The sequence below is a fragment of the Enoplosus armatus genome, chromosome 9 (assembly GCF_043641665.1).
Source record: "Enoplosus armatus isolate fEnoArm2 chromosome 9, fEnoArm2.hap1, whole genome shotgun sequence".
NCBI classification, from domain to species: domain Eukaryota; kingdom Metazoa; phylum Chordata; class Actinopteri; order Centrarchiformes; family Enoplosidae; genus Enoplosus; species Enoplosus armatus.
The window spans coordinates 21,245,487-21,263,273 of NC_092188.1; the positions used below are offsets into that span (position 1 = coordinate 21,245,487).

General features: G+C 41.4%; 1 pseudogene; it reads right to left on the reverse strand.

The window, feature by feature from the left end:
- LOC139290214 (endoprotease bli-like) overlaps window positions 1–17,647 on the reverse strand; it is a 155,774-nt pseudogene extending 138,127 nt beyond the window's left edge.
- Window positions 17,648–17,787: the final 140 nt, after the last annotated feature.

Consider the following 17,787-nt stretch of genomic DNA (forward strand, 5'->3'; position numbering starts at 1 on the left):
AATGTTTTAAGAAATGTCTCTCTTTTTTTCCTCTGTCGGTCTGCGTCTCATGTGTTCCAAGGGGGCTGTCACGCTAATGGCTGCTAATGGATGAATTACAGGAAAAACATAGCTTGGGGTCTCAGGATGTGTTCATGTCTCAAATTGGCAGTAGCAGTCAAGTTCAGTTGTCAGGACGTTTCTTAAAGACACAGGTACATGCCAGCTTCAGGTATCACTTTTTGGCCCATGAACAATTCCAGTTAAATCCCAGTTAAATAATGTTAATGCTGGCTATAGAGTTTTTGTTTAACCAAGATAATGTGTGATGCTAAATGGACTGCAATAATATATAACGCCTTCATCCAAAGCTCTTCACAATAACCATTCACACACGCACACACACACACTCACGCACTGATGGCAGTAACCATGCAAGGCACTGGCCGAACCAGTCTGGGGTTCAGTGTCTTGCTCAAGGACACTTCGACATGTGGACACGATGAACAACCAACCCTACAATTAGTTGACACCCCGTTGTACCTGCTGAGCCACAGCCTCATCTTCTGTCTCCTGCCTTTCACTGCATTTCAGAGAAAACAGAGAAACACTCCCTGCTAAATGTGTCACTTTGACAACTTGACATTATTGACACTGGATGTGCACACGTGTACACACAGTCAAACTACAGCTGTACATGGAAATTGGTGAGCAATTTCAATCCAACCAAAACAAACACACACATCCTCGTGCCCTGCCAGAGCAGGTTCACAGCAAGACAATATGAGGCCAATCAGGGGACCATTGGTATGGCTCTCCCTTTGCTAATGAAGGCACTTTGAAAAGGTAATCTAATTCACCAGCAGCAATTAAGGCTGGGAGCGCCTTGTCACTATCAATTATCCGCTCCTTCACTCATGTTCTCCAGTGCGGACGCTGAGCCTGCCTGACACACAGCACTGTCGGACAAATCAACCCCATCAGCCAGCCAGTCACTGAGAACACTAATCATGAGAGTGTTCAAACACACACACACACACACATACACACACACACTCAGACTCACACATAGATACTGTATGCTTGAATCATTGCACAAAGAACTAAGTAAGCTTGACATGAATTGGGATGTCCTAGCTGGCTGCAGTGAGAGGTAGATCTTTACTTAATGGATCCATGAACAGTATCAACAATAGATACTGGATCCTACAGGCTGCTACTGCAGGTGGCATGACTGATGTTAACATCCATCAAATATTGGTTATTGATTGAAAACCCATGCTACTATGTGAAGTGTTTGGTTGTTTGTTCTGTGTTTACATCTTTATCAGGTATAGCCAACATGTAACCAAAAACGTCCAGAAATAAACTAAATATCCCAAATAGCAGCCTAATATTTAGAACCTTTAGAGCCTGATACAAAACTGGGACATGCAGTCACATGTTTCTTTCCACTGTAAACATAGTACAAAGACTAGTGCTGAAACAATTGATTGATTAATTAATTAGTTGATCAACATGAATTGTAATTAACAACAATTTTGATCATTCATAAGGCTTTTTTGGATTATTTGTCAGACAAAAATCATTCGAGGAAGTCTCCTTGGGATTTTGCTACTCGTTTATTACTGGTTAAAATGCAATGATCCAAGTTCAGAGAAACATTAACAATCGACAGTCTTTCTGAGGTTTTTCGAGAACACGATGTGGAGATTGAATCTGTGACACTGATACAGTACACATGGAGACACAGCACCTTGACTTATGGCCTTCGTCTCAGACTGAGGACAACTCCACAATTCAACGAGACCTTCAGACTTATATGCTGACAGACAGGACTATTGAAAATGCTCCTCTCAACGTCTCGATTGCCTAACTGAATCTCTTAACGAATGACCTCAGTCCAAAGCACCGATGAAGAGGGGATTAGCATGACAGTACTGCTGCTGAAAGTAGAGTGCTGCAAAGCCTTCAAAGGATAATATCTAGACTATGTTGCCCCTTGAAATCAAAACTCCTGGGCACTGACAGATGCTAATGACACATGGATATCAATTTATCGTCATCTGAAATGTAAATTCAATCTAAGATTGGCATGTTTAAGTGTCATTTCACATGTTTTCATACACCATCCTTACAAACTTGTCTCACTTGTATATTCGAGAAATATTGATGGAGAATACTGTTGTAAACAGTTATTCTGTGTATATCAAAGCTTGTAAAATGTTTGGGGATTAAATCAAAAAATCATAATTGAATCATTGAATTAAACGCTCTCACATAAGCAATGGTAGCTGAAAGCTTAAATGAATCTCTCCAATCAAAAACAGACAGCAGCACTGATGAATGAAGCCAAAGAAAACAAAAGCCCTGAAGTAAAGTGTGCTGAATGCAATATATGGACACCACTGTTACCACCAAAATCATACCAAATCATCTACCAGCTAACCACCAACATCCAAACATGCATCCAAACAGAACATTCTTGCTCTAAGGCAACACTGCTAACTGCTAATTAAACCATTTGCTGTATTCACTAAATGATAAACATTTTCCACTCACTTCAGATAAGGTACTTTATATGCCAGAATTTCCTGTTTATTAATTAAAATAAGCTCTAAAATAGTCTCACTCACTATGCTGTATAGAGTATATTATGATTAAAATAAATAAATCTACAGCTACGACTTGGATCAGCTGCAGACCTGGCTACTACTGCTGATAAGAGGCTCCCGTAAGGAGTAAATATTGGACTTGAGAATTTTGGACTCTGACCAAAAATCACTTGCAATTATGCGAGTTGGAAGTCGAAGCAATTACAAAGAACAATAATAGATTAATCAATTAAAGAACAGAATTTTAATTATCCCGTAGTGGCTTTTTATTTTGTTTTAGCATCTACCTAATGTGCAGCCTCAGTACAGCAACAATGTAAAATTCCTTGTGATACACGGTGTGTCTAAAGGTTGACAGAACACAGCATGCTCTTCAAAGACACTCAGTAATCCCCAAAAGACAGTATTATAAATCAAGAAATACTAAATTGTCCTCTGTTAATATCCCTATAAAACGCTGAACCGTGGACTGCTCTCCACTTACAGGTTCAGAACAACTCTGCTGGTTTCTCTTCCAACTGTGACACTTGACAAAGTAAAAGGACACTAAAAGCTCTAATTAAACTCTTTGGGAATTGCCTGATTTCAACAATCACAAGTTTTGATTTGGAGTAAAAGAAATTATGTCATGAAACTGGATTGAATAATTATTGAGGCAAGTGTTTGATGTGCTGCATTTCATTGAACTGTAAAAGCTCCTCACAAGAGCCTATTGAAAAAAAAACGGTTGCCAAAGCTAATTTTACAATTACAATCTATAATTTCCCTATTATGTCAGGTAGGATTTCTGTTATATTGAGCCAATGCATCGGTGATTTCTCGAGATTTAGTTTGTTATTCCCCATTGTTCTTGTTCATGTCTGTGTTTTGTTTTGATTCTTCACCCGTTTGTTATAGATTACGATGGATGAGAAATTCCTGCGCTCCCTCTTCCACTGTTGAATCAGATTATCATACTGCACAGCGTATGACGGCAAGGCCCAAGCATCACAATTCAAAACAACTCACTTGAAAGAAAAAGCAGATATAAGGCAATGTGAAACACACAAGCTCAACAAGAGCCGCAGGTATTGTGATCTACTTCTTCTCTCTTTTGTTCCTTAATGTCTGGGGTTTTTTTATACTGTGTTTATTTTTTTATGTGTTTGTGTCCTTTTATTTTCTGTTAAGTTCTTTGCTAAAAGAGCTTAAAAGCTTAAAAACTTGATATGAAGATCCAAGAGAACTCTTTTTACCTTTTTAAATCATCTTTCAATCACCTGCCTCCTCTGCCTTAAAAGCTGCCTGTGTGTCTCGCACTGATGTACTTTATTGAATACAGTTTATCTGAAAAAAAAAGAGATCAGCTCTAATATTCACTAATAATAATATTATTCATACTAATATTTACTTCATATGATACCAGAATTAATGACTAATTCCCATCACAAGTTAGAAGAGCTAAAACTGATCATATGCAACTTTTTTTCTGAACTTCTTACTGAACTTCAACTTACAATATAAAACAGAAAAGAAAGTAAATGTCACATTTGAGAGGCTGCAACCAGTAATTTTAGCAGAGGATGAATATTAATACTGAGATTAATAACGGTGTTGCTGAATCAGCCTGATGGCTAGCTAACAGCTCGTGGTGAAACCGGTTTGTTCAGTTTTAAGCAAGTCCAAGCGCAGTATGCTGCTTAAAGAGTTGTTACTTTTCTGAAAAGTCTGGAGGACTGCTGTAAGTTCCATGAGCCACCAGGTGTCACTGAGTTTGAAGCCCCGAAGCTTCAACTCTTTTTCGGCACAAATACGAAGAAAGCCCAAACGCTTCATGAGGCTTCGTCCGCCCATCACTAGTTCAGTCACATTGCTCACATCAGCATTGTTTCCAGCAGCGAAAAAGATCATATAAACTCACTGTAACTGTAAAAACGCTAATGCTGCTCCCTGTCTGCTAAATGTTTGCTGGCATGTTCACTAGAACAACGTTATAAAAGGTGATAGCATGACAGTGTTATGTGTGTCAGTCATTGTAACTAAGTGGTCTCACCTGCTTACTGTAATTATACCAATATCCCCAATTCAAATTCATCTATAGGCTACTGTAACTAAAAAAGCTACATGTTGGCGTTGACACAAGCTGAGCTATCACAAACCTCAGTGCAAAGAATATAAACTGTATATCTCCACAGTAGCCTTCAAACACAAACATTACTATAAGCCTGATTTGTGCCACAACATCTGATGTCAGTTCAGCAGAGTCGGACTGAAGCATCCACAGGATGCATGCCCCACTGCTGCTGACGGCCTCCAACAGACAAACAGAAAGAGGAGAGAGCAACAGAGATGGAGGGAGGGAGGGATGGAAGGGAGAAGCATCAAGCATAAACACAAACAAACACAGACATCAAGAGTCATTGAAGCAGTGTGTGAGAGCCACGTGAGGCAGCCCACCCTATGGAGAAAACAGCAGCTGGTGTGTATACTAACAGCCTTACAGGGGCTGTGGCCTCCACAGCCCCAAATATGGAGCAGGAGAGATAGGAGGAGGGCTGGGTGATGGAGGGGGATGCTAGGGGCTAAATGGGGTGAGCAGTTAAGCCTTGTTGGTTACAGTATTGGCAGGAAATGCAGGAGATGGGAGGGAGGGGGTGAAGGGTTCTACAGTCCATCTTAAAGTGATAAACGCTAGGACTGATGGGTTCCAGTTTATTATAAATTATCTTATTTTGTAGTTTTGGCCATCGTTACTATAGGTAATTAAAACAAACATTCCCATATATTATGGGAATGAGGCAACATAGCTAAAAAGCCCAACAAGGGAAAAAAACACGACCAGTCAGATTATGTTAGTATTACATCGTGCCAGCTATACAAACAAATCAAGAAATTGCGCACACAGAGACATGATTATTTTCTAAAAATAAAACCTAAAGAGATATGTCATAAGTCATAAGGGGGTGAACAAAACACACCTAGGATAAAAACAAGAAAAAGAACTCCAAGAATGGGGTTAGGGTTAAGAATTAGAATTGCAAGCTGTAATACACCGGACTTTAAATCCATTCATGACCTGAGTGTTATCAAATTGGCTTATCTAAGAATTTCACATGGAATGAATGACATGTTACGTGAACTGCTGATTAAAGGGTGTAACATGTTTTTAACTGATGATACAATTAGGACTGCAATTATTTTCTTGATGAACTGATTCATTGTTTAGTCTATGAAATGTCTAAAAAGGGTTTTAAAAATGCCAAACGTGACGCCTTCGAATCGCTTGTTTGCACAGCAGCAAATTCCTGGAACCAGCGAATGTTAATGTCAATTTTGCTTGAAAAATTATTAATTGATAAAACAATTAATTTTCTGTCAATCAAGGAATCGTTTCAACTCTAGAAACGTTAATATTGTGACATGAAATGTGACAACTCAAGTACTGTGAATATGTCAATGTGATGTCATTATATTATGTTTAAATGACTTGAGTATCATATACACAGGCTTACTGCACTCTATACCCACGTACTAAGTAATTACATTCCAAGTCCAAGTTGCTTCAAGCCTGCAACACTCATTTCTTTTCTTCATGAGTCCCATTCAGCTTAGAACCAACAACCAAAATAAAATCCACCCTCTGCAGCAGAAAGCACACAAACTCACAACTGATTCGTGAAAAATGATTCTCCTGCCGGATGAAAACTGTGACCGGCTGTTTGAAAACTAAAACTGACGTGCACTGAAGTGAAGTCCGCTGTCACATTACACAGGTTTGGATTGGATTCTGTGTTTTCTTCACAACTCTCTCAGCTTCTTACTTTGGTTAAGAAACGGGAATCACTGACGGTGAAGCAGAGGAAACACTCGACAACAGCTGTAAGTGACAAACATGTATACAATAAACAACCACTTCATTAAAATCTGGTTTACGTTCACTTATTTCTCTCAAAGCTCCTTTTATAAACCCATTCCAAATAAAAACGTAGTAAAATCCAACAGTGAAGCTATACAACCTGCACTCTTACAATATTTCTCAATATCAACGAGAAGAGCATTGTGTCTGAGCGCGTGTGCTTCTACCAGCACTCCCTGCTCTCGTCCACCATCTTCCTTTATCTTCTTTATCTCTCTCTCTCTCTCTCTCTCTCTTTCCCTCTCTCACTCTCTCCATTTCAATATTGAAGAGAGTTTTATTAAGGGCTAGACTCGGGTGTGCTGAGGCGCTCTCAGTAATTTTCCTACAAAGTGCTTTAATCCATCACACGGCCAACATGTGGCCTTTTCAGCCATACATCATCTCAGCCCAGAGAGAGAGAGAGAAGACGAGAAAGAGGGAATGGTAGCATAATTTCTGCTCTCCTCCTCCTCCTCACCCCCTTCTTCTTCTTCTCTTCCTTCATTTCCCGTCACAGTTTCCCACCTGGGAGGGAAACCACATCTTCTCCCCATATTCCTCAGTCAAGTCCTCCCTCCGTTTACAAATGAGAGTGAGGCATGAGCAAGGATGGAGTGAGGGGAGGGGTGGGGGGGAGGGAGGGAGGCGGTAAGCAAAGAGAGAGAGAGCGAAAATGAAAGAGATGGAGATAGGTGTGAGTGAATGAGTGAGTGAATGAGTGTTTGAGGGAGAGAGTGAGAAAGAAAGAGATAAGGAAAATGGAGAAAAGCTTACTGGAATGAATTATAATTGGGGACAAAAGCGAATGAGAGGAAGCCAGACTGTGTGTGTGTGTGTGTGTGTGTGTGTGTGTGTGTGTGTGTGTGTGTGTGTGTGTGCGCGTGCGTGCATGCTCTATGCATAAAGTGTGTGCTGATCTGTACTTGCATGAGGAAATAGAAATAGGCAGAGAAGGAGTGGAGATGGGGGAGGAAAAAAGAAAAAAAAAAGCGCAGCATTTCCCAGCATGCAGCTGGTGCAGTGTTGCCCTCTGTGTTGCCCCCGGCCAACACCTGCCTCCATTTCGCTCCCTCCGCCCTCCTCGTGCCGAAGAGCAGCGGTGAACTCTGGGCCCCCTGACTAATGGAATGGGCCCTCTCTTCCAACCATTAGAGGATTGGTGTCCCTTTTCATGCCCCTGGGTGCCCTACGGTACAGAAAAGGGAGAGGAAGAGGCCGAGGGAGAGGACGGTGGCCCATCGGCCTTTTCCCTTTTGCCAGACACACACACACACACACACACACACCTGGTCATAACATAACAGCCTGAAGTAATCCAGCCAGAGTAAGGCTTGACATAGCTTAGCATCTGACTGAGGCTATTTCTGAGAGGATATTAGAAATTCTGAATTGGGTGCAGCGCTATGAGGTTTCAGAGAAGGAGCTCTCTGAATGTGTACGACAGCGGCCCCGGCTGATCGTGAAGCGTTTGTGTGATTTCATTTAGCTGGTAAATCCAGTGCTCTACCTCAATTACATCTGCTTTACTCGGATGGAAAACACACCTCGCGTGTACGGGCGGAGGAGAGGGGAGGGAGGGCGGAAGCATGGAGCGGATTGGGGATTGAATCTCTCGATGAGCTGATAGCACGTCCGCAGACAGCGAGCCAAGCTGTGCCGCAGTAATGTTATGCTAATGATATGGAAATGATATGGTAATCTGCCAGCAGTATTCCACCTCACTGGAGAGAAGGGGAATCTGGGAGGCCTTTCACCATTGGTTGGAGACCAGGGACTTCCTGGTGTCAGAGTTCAAGACAGAAACCCTGCACACACACAGACACACACACACAGACACAGACACAGACACAGACACACACTCACACACACACACACACACACACACACAGGCACTTAATTCTTGAAGCAGTGATCTCAGCTAAAATAAAAACAATGCAACGCATACACTTAATCTGGCTCTAATCGGATTTGCAAACTCATAAGTAAGCAAGAAATAATACCTGTAAACAATGCAGTATCATTTGATGTAACTTAAAACTAGGTCGGCTGTATTGTAAGTAAGCCTGCAAGCTGAGACTTTTTTTTTAAATTTTATCAGGGTGTAATATCAAGTCGCTGTGCTGTTGTTCTTGTGCCGGCATAAAGTGAAACAGAAAATCATCTATTTTAGATCGCGATCAGGTTCTTTTTTTCTTTGTCATTGTGTGTGAAACTCGGCACCTGTAATGGCTGCCATTACCTGCCTCGTCAGAGCATCTCTTTCTCTCTGGCTCGTAATGATTGCATTACACCACCACAGCCTTGGTTGGAGATGAGACTCACCATTGTATGACAGTAATCTTTGAATCCACGTCACCACTGCCACACAGCCGTAATAATTACAAGCTTCCTGGGCGCACTGCATTGGTTGCGTTTGCTTCTTTATTTAAATGTTGCTACATTTCACGGCAACTTATCTTACGGGGAATGAGCTGATTTACCCTCCAATTTAAAAAGGAATGTTGACAAACTATAAGCCATCTTTAAACATTTCTAAATGAGCAAAGTGTAAGAGTGAAAGACAAATGTGGATAGATAAACTCAATGTTTTTGACACATTTAAAAATCATAAAGACTGACAGGAAAGGCTTTAGTGCGTCTGCTACCAAAAGAGGCACCGGCAAAAAAAGCAAGTCCAATGCATCACAGTAAATCCGTGCACGTGGCATAAAGACATCATCTCGGGTATTTTGCTTTGTTTTCCTTTGTATTTTACAGTTGCAAAATGGATATGTCAAGTCTGCACAATGGAGAGACGTGATGACATTTCCTTGGATGCTGTACACTAAATCAAAGAGACCAACAATATGTTGAGTGCCAGCATGGAGACATTTGATTCCCATTCCACTCATGCGGCATTACCGCTGGAATGCCAGCAGACATCACAATCCTCCCAAGCTGGCGTTGGGCTTGTCAGACTTTTCATTCCACTTCAGTGTTTTCAAAAAAAATTATATATATCACAGCAAATTGTGAGCCTTCTTCTTGATATTACGATATTTACGATAGTTTTGACTTAACAAAGGCGATTTCGTGTCAGTGACGTTTAGCATCAGCCTCTAGTGACAGACAGGTAAAAGAAGGGGGGAGGGGGGGGTGCTGGGTTCGGCACCTTAATAACACACAAAGATATTCACTGCATATCTTTGACAATGGACTACTACAGAAACACACCATGGCATACTATCACAGCTACAGGATCGTTGCAGCATTTCACAAATGTAAAACCAGTTATTGCATAATGTGTTTCATAGCACCGTGTATACACATAAACACAGTGTCGTTCATGTAAATGACAAAATGTTTTTGCCTTTGTTTTGGTCATTACAAGTGGTCACAGCGTTGGGGGACTATCAGTGGTGTATAAAAGAGCAGAAAACAATGCAGGAGGAGGCAGAGGTGTTTGTGTGCACACATGAGGGGACAATCAGAGAGAGACAGGCAGAGAGGAAGACAGAGACGGGGGTGGACTGTCCAATACACTCCTGATAAAGGTCAAAGAGATGTTTTATTCATGATCCAGGCGGCAGCAGCAGCAGCAGCAGCAGAGGCAGCAGGGCCAAGGTTGAAATGAGCTTGCGTCCCTGTTCCCCAGAGCCAACGCTGCACACAGCCTCACACCAGGCCAGAGGACACTCCCCCCAACTCTTATCAATAATGTCAAAACACACACATCTCCAGTATCACTTGTCAATAACTTCAAATCAGTTTTTTGATTGTCCGCCATGAGCAAAATCAGTGGAGGAATGTACATCTGCTGCCAAAGAACACACTTTAAATGAATGCAGTGCATCTAAAACCCTTTATGTGGACTCTTGCAGACTGTAGGTGTGATGTAATAATATTTTCTCAGACCTCCCACCTGTAGGGCTCTATCTATAAGTAATTATATACAGAACTATGACGATTAAAAACATAATATCTAAAAAAAAAAAGTCAAGATATTTTGCTTTAGTTCTTTAAATCAAAGTCCATATGCTATTCAATGCATTTTATGGCTCATCCTCGCTGTGTTTAAGGTCAGGCACTTACAATATCTGGGTGCTGTTCATGATGGATTGCTTACATAACGTTTCTAATCATAGAGTACATTTTATCCTACGAATCTGTGTTTATTCGTCAGTCTTTACATTGAAAAGGAGAAGTCAAATAAAAGAATCCCCTTTAAAATCCTAAATATAACCGAGCACAGCAGGAATGGATGTCAGTTCATAAGGAGGGCTCTTACTTTTTAAATCTTTGCGACTGTGAATCTTTCATAAAAGAGAATCAGAAGAAGTTCATTTCCGAATATCTTCTGCCCTTGAACCGCCTCTTTGAACTCGCCCTTACAAAAAAGCAGAACTACTGTATTCCACCTAACCAGGACCCGCTCCGAGCCCTTATTTCTTATTGCATTTTTTTGAAGGGAGCAGCTGACACACTTTCAGACTCAACAACCAAAGTAACCTTTAAAGTATTGATGTGGATAAATCAAATCTAGTCTTCTGACAAATGGAAAGATTTCAGCATGACAGATTAAAACCCAGGCAAATAGGTAAAGACCCAATCATCCCCGAAGACATTCAGCTGGAGCCTATTCCACATATGGGAGTTTCTCACAGGCGTAAACTAAGGTTGGCTAGATAGAAGTGTGTGTATATGTGCAGTGTGTGTGCCTTTCTGAGTGCATGTATGTGTCTTTTCGTATGTGTGTGTGTGTGTGTGTGTGTGTGTGTGTGTGTGTGTCACTCTGTGTGGACGGCCTATTCTATGTGTCTTTGATCAGATATGAAATATTCAGAAAGGCTGCTGTAATTTGATGAAAGTCAGATATCCCTCAAATAGGAAACAGAAGTCAGCACTTTGGCAGCTCTTACAAAAAAGGCCCTCAGCAGCCGGATTCAGAAAATGTAAATGCACGGCCATAGGAGCAGGTAACAACAGGGGTTTCAAACATGCACTGACCCGTTGTATGAACTCCAGTCCGTGCTGCTCGGCCAGAGCTCTGGCGGCTCTGACGCCTCCGTCCAGTTGAACTGCATAGAAGACGTGGCGGTTGGTCCCACGATGCCCCTCTGTGGTCACTAGTTTCCTCTGCAGCAGGCAGCCAAGCACCATCACAACTGCACCGAGCATTGAGCCTTTGAAAAAAAAGATGTGGGAGAAAATGACTGATTGGTTTTCAAATATTTACTTTTCACAAATTATTATAAATTATGGATGTTTTAGGACTCTATGCCAGTCTCTAGCCCACATTGCTGCATTGCAAGATGATGTTTGAGTGTCTTTTGATGGGCAAAACAAGTGTGACGCCCTGATGAAAGCCTTCCACTGATGGGAATAACCAATCGAAGTGAAGAGAAGCACGTCAGTAGGCCTGCAACTAATGATGATTTCATTTCTGATCCATCTGCTTATTATTTCCCTAATTGATTGATTGATTGTTTTCTCTCTAAAAAGTCAGAAAAAAGTGAAAGATGCTCAACATGACATATCTTGTTTTTTTTCCGACTAACAGTCCAAAACTCAAAGTCATTAAATTTAGCATCACATATGACGAAGAAAAGCATTAAATTCTCACATCTGAGAAACTGGACCCAGCAAATGTTTGGCTTGAAAAAAGACAAAATAGTTGTGAATTTTTCAGACTTGTTCAGATTGTCAGACATAATTTTCCTTTTGTAAACTGATATGTAACAGTATCTAGTATCTCACTCTCTCCATTGGTGCTTTATAATGAAGTCTAAAAACTGACATTATAAATATCTATATTAGAAAAACACAAACACCTACGGTTTTAAATATTACCATAACACTCAAAATACCATCTAACTACACAAATGAGTTTATAGAGTGTGGGATTCAGCATCTCAGTACAGAGAATTGAACATTGGCAATTGTGAAACAATTTGCCCACAGCCACCTCCTCTGTACTTTTGCATGAAATCCACAGTGGCTGCCACCTACAGCATGTGAACCACCCACCTGTAGCCACAGAGAGTGAAACGTCCAGGAGAAATCTTTCACCCAGTGCGATGAAAGCTAGAACTCTGGCATCGGGGGCCCCAAGCGAGACAACACACTCTCTCCAGTTCCCAACCCACACGTTTAATCTCCTGGCCTTGATGCAAATGCTTCTGAGAGCAGAAAAACAGCAGCGCTCTCAGTGTGTGAACTAACTTCCCTCTTTAAGCAAAACAGGAACTTTTATCAGCCTTCTCTTTATGCCTGCACTTTCCTGTGAACGATGATGCTACAGAAAGTTGTCACCTCACTCTTCTCAGTATAACAAATAAAGCACCCATTGCACTATTGGAAGAATGCAGTATTGATACATTAACTACTTAAACTCCCACTCCTTCCCCCAGATTATGCAACTGACTTACTGTTTATCTGTGAAGTTGGTCAATTTGTTTATATATATATATACACATACATACATACATACACACACACATTTATATTGAATGCAATTAGGTAAGCTATTGTGTAAATTACTGTTTTTGTACACTTGTTTCCCACATGTATGTCCATACACTAAAAAGGCTGCATCTAATTAGAGCTGCAACTATTAATCGATTCATTGATTAATCAGCAATCAGCAGAAAATTAATCTATGTGGATTACCATTGTTGAAGTCACCTTTTAAGCAAAATTCTGTGGTTCCAGCCTCTCAAATGTGAATATTTGCCCTTTTTGTGTTCGTCTTCAACGATAATAAACAAATTTTAAGGTTTGGACTGTTGGTCGGACAAAGCAAGAAATTTGAATATAAAAACTTTGACATTTTACGGACGAAACAAATAATAGATCATTAAAATAACTTGGTTGCAGCCCTACATCTAATCACTGTAAACACAGAATCTCTACTTTTTGGGTCCTTTTGTTCCATTTCACTGCCCCACATACACCCACTAACATACAGTAAAAGATTAAGATCTCTCACTCTATATAAAATTCTGTTTGTAAGTTTATCTGACTTCCCTTCAGAAGTGAAGTGACTCCTCCTGCAGCCCCCCACCCAAACAACAAGCAGTGCAGCTGACCACCTTTTAAAGTCTACAGCATCATTCAGCTCCAATCTCCCAAGCCACTGATTGAAATCGATAACCTCACTTGGGGCCCGGGCCCCAGTCAATCCCACTGAGGTGCGGGGCCGGCAGCGTACACCCCACCCAGCGAGGAGCGGGCCTCGGGCAGAGACAAAGTAGACCAGGAGAGAGGAAGGGAGGAAGGGGAAGCACATGAGAGTGGAGTACAAGAGAGCCACATTGAACAGCGTCAGGGCCGCAGGGCCTACTGGGACGCTGATAAAGTACCTGGACATTTTTATAGACAAACTACTTATTTCCGTCCTCATATCGCTTGGGAAGACTGATAACTTTATATTCCTCTCAGGCAGAGGAATGAAAGGAGGGGGGGCCCTTTCAGGAGTTTAATTGATCAAACTGTAGCCACAAGGGTTTTTTTTCTGGAGATAAAAGGGACTAGCACTCTCCCCTGTACAATACAGAGATCTTTTAGAAAGCAGGCCCAATGAAAAAAGAGAATGTAACTCATTATGCAAAGTCATTACAGGCCTCTGACTATACTCCTTAAAGAGGGGGAGTTAATGGCGGAATTGTATCGTACAGGATTTCCAGAGGTCAAACTACCGGTCATAGGATAACATTATTTTACAATGTCCAGATTAGTACTCCAACCAAACTTATAGATGGCTGTTTTGAAGTCAAACTCAAATACCATGACTATTTTAAGTGTCTGGCAACAGTAAAATATCATTTTATTACTGCTCACCGGGAAATTTGGAAAGGTATGGGGGGGGGGCCCGGCAGTACAAGTACAGTTCCTTTCCAAGTCTCCATGTTAGCAAGCGTTTACAATAGTATAGAATAGAACTTTATAGAAGAAAATACGTCTTTGTCTCACCAATCAAGACAATAAACACAGTAAAAACAATATATATTTCTATATTGTTTTACTGTGTTTATTGTCAGTAAAAACACACAGCAATGTACAAAAGTTGATCCCCCAGTATGGGGATATTTCCCTGCGGTTTGTCCATTATATTGATGATAACACAAAGAATCTATAGCGTTGGCCAGAAGGCACCAACTCAAATCACTCAGAGTGGAGGGGATGTTCAGTGTTATTAACAATATACAAAGCGTCCCTGTATACATTAAACAGTGCATATAATGATTTCTGTAGGCGTCTTTCTCAGCTGTTCTAACAACTTTAGCCAACTTGTTTTTGTTTGCAACGGTCAGATTAAACACCAGACTGAGATAGGCCTATATGCAAGGCTGAAGTGTCCTTGAACAAGGCACTAATGCTGCATCCACACCATATTGTGCAGATCAGCTGTGCCAGAAAAACAGCTCACGTCAGCCTCCTAGTTGGGATTTCGAGTCAGAGACGTTGGGAATTTCTGACAGCAAAAACATCTCTCACTTGGTGACAAGAAGATCCACCATCATTGGCAGTTACGTCTAAATCAAATCCAATATTAACACTAATAGAATCGATTTATCTAATTTAAGCATAAGTTGTTTGGTGTCTGATTTCACTTGTTAACAAGCCACTCCAAATATGTTAACACAACAAAAGTAGCTAATATTGGCTTTTTATTGGTGTAACTACAAACTTGGCAGCAGGGGGAACCATCTTGGAATAACGCGTGAAATGCTCCCAAATCAGGGTAACGGGAGGTTCCCATTTTTTTTACATTCTGCGGACATTGCAGAAATGCGGCAGAAACCCCTACCAGCAGCTGTTCTGTAGGTGACCATGACCTATGACCCTCTAATGGGATGAGGAGCGAAACAAAGGCGATACACAGGCATTATTAGTTATTTGAACAGATTCGACCTGCACTCGTGGCTGTGTTGTGTGTACAGACTGTGCTTGATTAGCATTTCCGTGAGGGCAGGACAATCAACACCTTTTTGATGCTGAATATTTTGAGTTTGGTGACCTCAGCAAACGGCCTGTCATCACAGTCCTTCAATCAGGAGATCAAGGAAACTACGCCTGCACTGGCTGGTGTGGTTTTGAGAAGAAAGTTAGCTGCAGCTAGGTGGCTAGCTGAAGGGGCTGTCTTTAGCTACCAGTGTTTTCAAGTAAGCTAGCTAGCCACAACGTCCTCTGATAGCTCGACTGATGTTACACACAGGTACACCCTAGACCAATCATTGCCCTGGACATACATGGACACGCCCATTTCACATCTTAAAGGGAAATTGGTAATGTGGAAAGTAAAATGGGAAAAATTGCTTGGGTTAAAGTATAATGTTTAAAGAATATTTCATATATATGAATTTCATATATATTTCTATTGAAACGCTTTATTTAATAAACTGAAGCACTTATTTATATGTTTGACTTGTCTGATAACCTTACTACCAACTGACAGTCTCGGGGCTCCATAGAAAGCACAGGTGTAACTAATTATATTAACAATGGTTTCATTCCATTTAGGTGGGCAAGGTCCTGGTTTTGTGCATGCTGGCTCATTGGCATGGCTTACCAGGGCACTGTAAATGTTATTACTTACTCTAGTGCTTTTCCCACTTTCCCAAGTCAAAAGGTCTAATGAGAAAAAGATCTGTCCTCAGCATAGCTCCACCCAACTACAACCTGCATGAAGTCTTATCAGGCAGAAATGGGACACACGTGTGCGAGTGTGTTTGTGACTTTTATCTAATTTTACAATGGGGCAAAATTTCCACAGACAGCTTATGTAGAAGTCTGTCAATAGTTACCAATTTGTTGGCTACAGTATTCCTTTACACACCTTTTTATTAAGTTTATCAGGAAGCCTCAAAATGCTACAAGTAATCACAACACCAGGTTAATACCTTAATATAATAAAGTTCAGTTGCACCCATTATAGGCATCACATCCTTTCATTTACTGGTGATGATACAAAAGGATGAGGTGGATCACTAGTGAGTACATCCAGACAATGGTTTGAATCAAGTTTCCAGTCATCAGATTGTTAGTCCTGAGTTTTGAATTGTGGTTTTCACAAAGATAATCCAACCTGGTCTAGTGCATCAAAGCCTGGAAACGAGGCTACATCTGAGGGCGAGGGGAGGGGATGGGGGGAGTGAAGCCGGTTCAAATCAGACTCCGTCCATGTACTACAGTGTCTAGAAAGGGTTGAATGGGTTTGCAGCGTCGGAACAGAAAAAAAAAAGCATTTACCTTTCCCATCCAGAGCCTTCACACACAGACGGACTGCCTCCTGTTGAAAGCAGAGCGGGAGGTCGGTTCATCGGAAAGAAAAAATCTCCCGACGCGTCCATTTTCATTGTCTCCACAGACTCCCGGTAATAAAACGTGCAAATTAGAACATGCAAAACACAACTGCATCCATCGTGCATCTCCTCACTGGACAAGCCAAACGTGCAGAAATAACCAACTGTAAGTCGACAAAACGAGCACATCCACGGCGTGTGGCGGAAGGGGGGATTTTGTAAAGATGTGAGAATGCATTAGAATGCAAGAAATGGTGTGATGGCGAGAGGGACTGTTGGGAGAGACAGATCTGCATATGGAAATTAGGGTTAGCGTGGATAAAATTCTACTTAAACCTCTGCATTATTTTGCAATAATTTGGGCGGGACCCCTGCAGTGAGACCGAGGGGGGACAAGTGACTTTGACATAACGTTAGCTTGTGGAAAAGTCGTGGCATGGAGCAGGTGCTCGGGTTCAGTGCCTAAAAGCCCCTTTATTAGCAACACAAGTGTATGCTAAAACATGTTTTGAGGATAGTAATTTAGTCATTTCAGACATATTGAGCAGTATTCGTGGCGTGTGTTTCTTCCAAGGCCTGTGTCTGATATATTTGGTGTCAATTAAAGTTCGACTTCAACTGTTTGTGTTAATAAAGAACAAACAGACATTGTTTTGACTAATTAAATTACTTTAAGTCTCGTGAGGGTGAAATTTGAACTCAACGCTGTCATTTCATTCGATATTATACTAACCTCGGGGAATAAACACGTTGAAACATGTACCAGACTACTGGGCAAACAGGACAGCGACACACTCCAGTGAGACGAAGGAAACACGTCGCAGTTGGACCTCTTGTTGTGAGTCGGGAGATACGTGAAGGCCACGCCCACAGTGAAACTTCGGACGAATCATCGGGCGCGGGGCGAGTGCGCCTGCGTGGTGCGGACGCGCGGGAGAGTGTGAAAACCCAAACAACGGAGTGATGACAGCGGTATAATCTTCATATTTGGCTTGAAATATACGGAATATTGCACCACAGAAGAAGCCGAAAT